We start from the raw sequence: 6,784 nt of genomic DNA on the forward strand, positions 1-6,784 counted from the left end.
CCATTGCTCCTTTTTTGCGCAGGAATACATTAACGGCTATGAAGTCATAGCCTTTTGTCTTTATCTCGTCAATATTGAGTAAACCGCCGGGAGAATCTCATTCAGATAACGTCAAGTGTCATTTCTAGGTGGCTTAACCGGTTAGACTTGTTATTCAGTTATTTTTTTAGTCGATGAATGTTAGGTTTTGGATTAGTTGACTAAAAACTACGAAAATTGTTTATTGGTTGGTGTCAAAGGAATAAGCGCTAATTCCCCTGTGACTTGAAATCACTGAGCCGAAACGTATCCATTCAAGTTTTATTTCCTGCCGCTTTCATTGTCCATAGGCCATTTTCACGATGACGACGTTTGACTACAACTACCAGAATTCATTTCGTTTTGGCCTTCTTATTTAAATTTTTCCATCCCGCTGAGGTTTAAAAGACAATAGCCCTAATTTGCACAAGAAAACAACAAACTGAAGGATTCTAGTATTTGTAGTAAAATGACGTCATCGTGCATTTGTCCATTGCAGACAATAAAGTGTTTGAGTTCTGGTTCACTGATTCTTGGCGCGTAAAATATCCCCTACTCCTGAGACTATAAGGGGAATGGGTACAAGCTTTCGGTGCAGTGAATTCTGGGATCGTTTGATTGGACAAGTGTTAGTTATGATTGGTCAATGGTATCCAAGGCGACCATTAACCAATCATAAGTATGGCTTGTCCAGCCAAGCGATCCCAGAAACCGCTGCGCCAGAAGCTAGTACCCATTCCTCTTATAGTTCTGGAGTGGAGATTTAGTGTGTTGTCTAGGGGAAGCATGTGTATACGCTCCATAAAACATTCGGATTACTCTTTCGAGGAACAACCCTTCGCCAAAACACATGTCAGCAAACCCCTGCTGATTCCGAATATTCTCCCTTTTTATAGACCGAGCCTCATGAAATCAAACCGCTGCTAAGAAAATCATGTCGAAACAGTTTACAGTACTTGGCAGTCACGAAACAAATCACATTCGCACCATATGGTTTTTATTTGTGCGCTTGAACGGCAGATTTTGAAAATCGCTTCTTATTTTTCTCGCGCTCGTCCCAAGGTAGAAAAGATAAGGATTATCCCGCTTATTCATGTCCTTATGTTTACACCCCGAGGCTAGGGGGAGTGGATATCTTAACATTTTAAATACATATGGTATATTCTTAACACGGTTAATGTTTGGCGTCAAGAAATAATAGTTAAAAAGGCAATGATTATTATCCCTAAGGTGCCGTTTTTATTATCCTCAGTTTTGTTTAATTACTTATAACTGTTACAAAGGCTGATCAGGATAATCGAGTTCCGCCAAAAGCCATTTATTAACTTTCCGTCTCAGTTGCCGCTGTCTCAGGGCCACGCCAACAAATAAGCTGTTAGAGTCAAGAGCAAACATTCGTTTTAATTAGCCTACAAAAATGGCGAAGGAAACTATACCGAATGAATTCTCGTACATGCTTTTATAACTCCTCTCGTCTAAATAGCGCCATCTTTAGTCTTTTCTTAAACTTATTTTTTTGTTTTATTTTTTTAGTTCGTTTTTTCCACTCTTCAAACAGAAACAAATACAAACTAGTGAAAAAAAATAATAATAATAATAAAAAAACCTTTCGATGTCATCATGACGCCATTTCAAAGGTAATAACTAAGAATTTATATTCCGTATCTTTATTTTCCCATTTCTGCCATTTCGTGAAGAACAATTTTTAAAGCTCAAAGTTCCTTCAACAAGCGAACTACAGAAAAAACGATTTTAAAATATCTCGGTTGCAGTAAGGTATCTTAAGTTTTTGCTTGTTTAGTCTCAAGCTTCTTTATCATTTTTCATTTTTCGATGATTGATAAGCCTGATATCATTGAGGGTGTTTTCTACGTTGAAATTATCGCAATTTTTTCGGCGGCAGCTCGTAAATTAATTGTACACACGGGCTGACTATCAATTTCGGTTTCGTGATGGGTGCATATGCTATCATTCTATTGTTGGAAAGCCAATGCAAGTCATTTAAATGTAAATTGGAGTTCATTTCAGGGTTAATGTACTGTGTGAAATTTGAATTTTATAAACATCCGCTTAAATAATTGCAATGTTCCGCTTTCAATTCAGAGGATTCAAACTACGCTTTAAAACAACTAACAAAAGTTGCAGTATAGAAGCTGAGATTACGATCGTTCATATAAACCTCTTTATATTTCGTGCACTTCCCAGAGGTTATTTTCGTGCTCCAAAAGACAGGGTAACTTTCTAAACTCTATCCTAGTTAGAACCAAAAAGCAACAAAACAAAACAACACCAAACAAAAAAAATTATTTGAGTCTCAATGTACTTTAACCAGAGAGTTCTAATTATTGAGGACACTGTTTTTTATGGCATCTAATGGGGATAGGAGGCCTATTTTTACGTGATAATTCGAGCCACGCGAAGACTTAGCCATTTGTAGGGCAGAGGCAGTACCTTCTGCATTTAAGTGCTTTACCGACTGAGCTAGTCCTTCCGCGGTTAAATGACCTTACATCTTTTTCGTTTTCTCAAAAATTTTACCAGCTAGTATGATTAATCTCTAGCTTCCGATTTTGATGCATATATTCATCGCCTACTGAAAGAACAGCAAACAAAATCCATAGCTGTATGGAGATGATAATTTATGGCAGTTTTTTATATTTATTTTTTTCCTAATATGTTGACATTTAGCGGATTTTTGTTCAAGAATTTTTGCCTCATTAACATTGTTTCCCATAAACTCCAATCAAGCATTTATATATGAACACCTGATATTGAAAAACCACATTTTAGAATAGGAGATATAACTCGTCAGTAAATTTGAAGCTGATTCAACTACATGTATAATGTCCGTTAGTAGTTTTTAAAGCGCTTATTTCCCACTCAAAATAAAATGTTTTTCTTAACGAATATTTCTTCAAATATGATCCGACTTTTCCCCAGCTAAACGTTTCGTGGATGACAACGTTTAATTATCTCTTTTAACTTCTAACGGTCAGTGCCTAAGCCGATATGCTAAAGAAGTACATGTAACAATGAATTTAAAAACTGAGGCCAGCAAAGTTTTCCCTTTCGTTCGCTAAAAAAGCGCTTTTCAATCTCAGTTGGAAATAGCCAACATTTAATGCTGGGCTTTTATTCACTTCCAAGAAGGGCGTGAATGGTAAAAAAATGACATAACACGAGGCGTTAAATTCTACTGACCAGTGTTTTATTTAGTTGGGAAAAGCCCAATTAATGTTTAAATGTATTATTAAACAGCTTCTTGTTAACTACTTGAAAATTCAGCTTTTCAGTTCAAATGGCGTAATTTGTTCCAACACAGCGCATTTTTCTTCGTTTTTAGTACACGGTTTAATCATCTTCTTGACAATTCAATGACCTTGCAGCCGCACAAATATCTCTTCTGGAACGAAGAAACTGCAACAAAAAGAGTAAAAAACAGATGTATTTTTTTTAACAAAAAAGTACTGCCGAAGACAAAATTACTTGTCCATGTTTACTTCATCGTTATGAATTAAAACAGATATGCTTCTGATTGAAATTAACCTTTTAATTCCAACGCCAATCTTTAGTTTTGTGCGTGAGTACCGGCGTTTTTTCCCTCCTTTTGGCTATAATAATTTGTTAGACAAAAGTTTCCTTAAGTATACCATCATGCTTAATAACGGACACAGACCAGAAGCCTCTTCGCCTTTACGCTATAAGGCCGACTAATGAACTGATTAGCACAGTAGAAAAAGGAAAAAAATGTTGTACAGAAAGTGTGTAACAATTTAATCGGAAAATGTTTGTCTTTGGAAAAATAAAGACACTAAAGAGCCATAACATGAGCCATAACATCTCCAAAGTAAGTTTTAAAACGCAACACCACAAAAAAAGCAACTAAATCTTTTACCATTGAATCCTTGATTTCTCGGCGACCATTTTGCACAGCGAATGCTTCTACACTTTGATAGCTGCCCAACAGCAAAATGGCTGAAAAAATAACACAAAAGTAAACCAGAGATGTCGAGAACTTGTTCATAGCGATAAACTGGCAACGGATATCAGCTCAGGTTGGCGTGATGGGTATTGTGGAAGAGTGATGAATTTTACTGTGAACGGACGCTTTTATAAGATTTTCTTAACTACGGGTAACACTTATTCCTGACCACTAATGTTCCTAATTATTTGAAATAGTGGACAGGAATTTGTTTTGTGACAAAACTGATCGCTTGGCTTGTGTCTTTAATTAATAGTTGTTTAGTCCTCTAGAGACAAAGGAACTGTAATAATTAAGGGCCGGCAGCAACTAAAAACTTAAAACATTGGACAAATTATCTCAGCTCAAACGGCAATGCCCAGAGCGCAATTAAAAGCCATGGCTGGTTTTCAAGAGGTTAATGGGCATTACGTTCTATTATTTAAACTCCAGACTTCAAAAAAAGGAAAAAGAACCACGATAAAAGGCTTTAACCGACAGACAAACGTCCGTATTTTGATGTAGTGTCTTAATAAAGAGAGCAACAATTTAGAACTTAAGTCTTACCACCCACTGGCGCCTTTAAATAAAAGGTTATTCTCCCGATTCAGCTGCGAAATTATACCCCGCTGGGGTACTTTTCATAATAGCGTAATTAAACGGTTAGAGCACACCCGAAAGGGGTACCTTTTTAAGGCATCAGGTATATAACAGGGTAGGGATTTCATTTGTTGAAGTATATGAAAGGGTAGGAAAGTGTGGCATATCGATCTGCAAAAATGCCCAAAGAATTAATTAAGCTTACAGATACATTTTATGACTTTGAAGAATTCGAGAAAACGTTCTGGTTTGCGATTTCTTCACAATGTACAGACTTTGTATTTACAGCAGTTAAAATGGATGCAAATTTCTGAACTTGGTATGTGAAAGAGTTACCTTTCCTGTAAAAAACGATATAATATAAAACTTGGTAACGGGGTTCGTCCTCTGGGCGGTCAGATAGAGCCTCCCCGTACAAAATTTCCTTGAGGTCCCCCCCGGGAATTATATCCCTTTGATTTTCTGCATAGCAGGGGGGGGGGGGGGGGGGCTATAATGCTAGAATATGAATAACTAACCAGCGACCTCTTATTCTACATTCACTGACTTGCTATCTGTGGCAAGTTTTCTTTAATTAATCTCAAACAAAAGCAAAAACAAAAGAAAATTGCATACACTTGATCAATATGGCCGGATCAGAGTTAGGAACTGCTTTTGATGCAACTAGACATATTAAATTTTGCAAGGAGAAAACTGCAATGCTGATCGTACTACGTGAAAATTAACTCTGCAAGACATCAACACCACACCATAACAGAGCGGGATTTTAGCCATAGACAGCTGTTTCGCCCTTTTGGGGGCTCGTCAGTATGGCGTAACAACCAGAGAAAGCTCTGATAAAAAATATCCGCGCACTCTGATTTAAGCCCTGCCCTAGAACTCTCAACAGGCACAGAATCACGCCATACCAAGTGTCTTCTAGGGAGCAAACCTCTATTGAGCGGCCATGGTCCATGAAGCGGCCACAAGCGGTCGGAAGTTCCACTGCACTGTAACTTCAACTCTGCCTTCTTTGTAAGCAGTTTCTCAAGTCAAAAATTGAAAAGAAAACTTTCCAGAAAAAACAAACAAATGTAAATAAAAAGCGATCTTAGTGTCACTGCAACCAGCTGCGCTTGTGTTTTTCTATTTAACCGCAAATAAAACAGCAATTTGATGTAATAACTTGTGACAATCGAAGACTCTGTGATGAGGGGGAAAAGCGTGAAGTTCAGCGGAAGACATCAGGTAAGGGGATTTTTTCCTCTGCCCAACTGTTTTGCTCGACTTTGAACTCGAGAGCCACAATTGCAGGTGGTTTATTCTAAGCCCATTTGCTGGCTTACGTTACGATAGAGTTTCTTCTCCACATAATTACCCCCCCCCCCCCCCCTTCCCCGGCTAGGAAAGCGATAAAGCCCTAATACGGGCCTTATATAAAAAAGGTTTCTGCTAATTAGTTGGTCGCGTCCGGGGGTACTTCCCTTCATAATGAGCAGGATCGTGTCAGAAAAAATACAACGATAAATCCCCAAAAGATGCCATAATCTCGTTTTGTAATGTGACGCGAAGGGTTATTGGAATGGTAAATTTGAGATTTGGTAACTTTAGATAAGAAAGTAAATACTAAAGACCAAAGCAATATCCTAAGCAACCTTTGAGTGACACAACTGACAATTTGTTTTCTTTTTAATGACTTAAACTCTGTCCTCTTTGTAAGCAGTTTGTCATAAAAAAACCAAAATTGAAAAGAAAAGTTTCAAGAAAAAACAAACAAACAAATGAAAATACAAACGATCGTAAGTGTCAGTGCAAGCAGCTGCTCGTGTGTTTTTCTATTTAACCACAAATGAAACAGCAAGTTGAACGGTTATAATCATCATCATTATTATACCATTATGTGGTAGCCACAATAACACAGATATTGGAATTAATTATTCAGTGTCTTTTCTTTTGCACATTGTGAAAACCGTGTCACTTCGTCAGGAACTTATCAAACTTTAGTGTAAAATTTTCTTACCTTTTAACAAATACCTGTCGCTCGTTGTAATAACATTCGTATCACCTTGTACTGTTGCACTTTGTTGCGTTCTACTATCTGAACGCCTGGAACAGGCTAGCGTTCGACGAAAGGAGAGCACAACCTAAACTCAACCCGAGGGAATCCCAGACACGAACAATTTAACAGCTAGAAAGAAACTCGATTTTTGGCAATTTAGATCAGGT

General features: G+C 37.5%; 1 long non-coding RNA gene across 1 annotated transcript; it reads right to left on the reverse strand.

The window, feature by feature from the left end:
* Positions 1–3,204: 3,204 nt before the first annotated feature.
* LOC140943723 (uncharacterized) lies at positions 3,205–4,253 on the reverse strand. The gene is made up of 2 exons (XR_012166627.1): positions 3,914–4,253; positions 3,205–3,435 (listed from the first exon to the last, which is right to left on the reverse strand). It is a non-coding gene; the product is annotated as an uncharacterized lncRNA (long non-coding RNA).
* Positions 4,254–6,784: the final 2,531 nt, after the last annotated feature.

Source organism: Porites lutea, chromosome 7 (assembly GCF_958299795.1).
Source record: "Porites lutea chromosome 7, jaPorLute2.1, whole genome shotgun sequence".
Taxonomy (NCBI): domain Eukaryota; kingdom Metazoa; phylum Cnidaria; class Anthozoa; order Scleractinia; family Poritidae; genus Porites; species Porites lutea.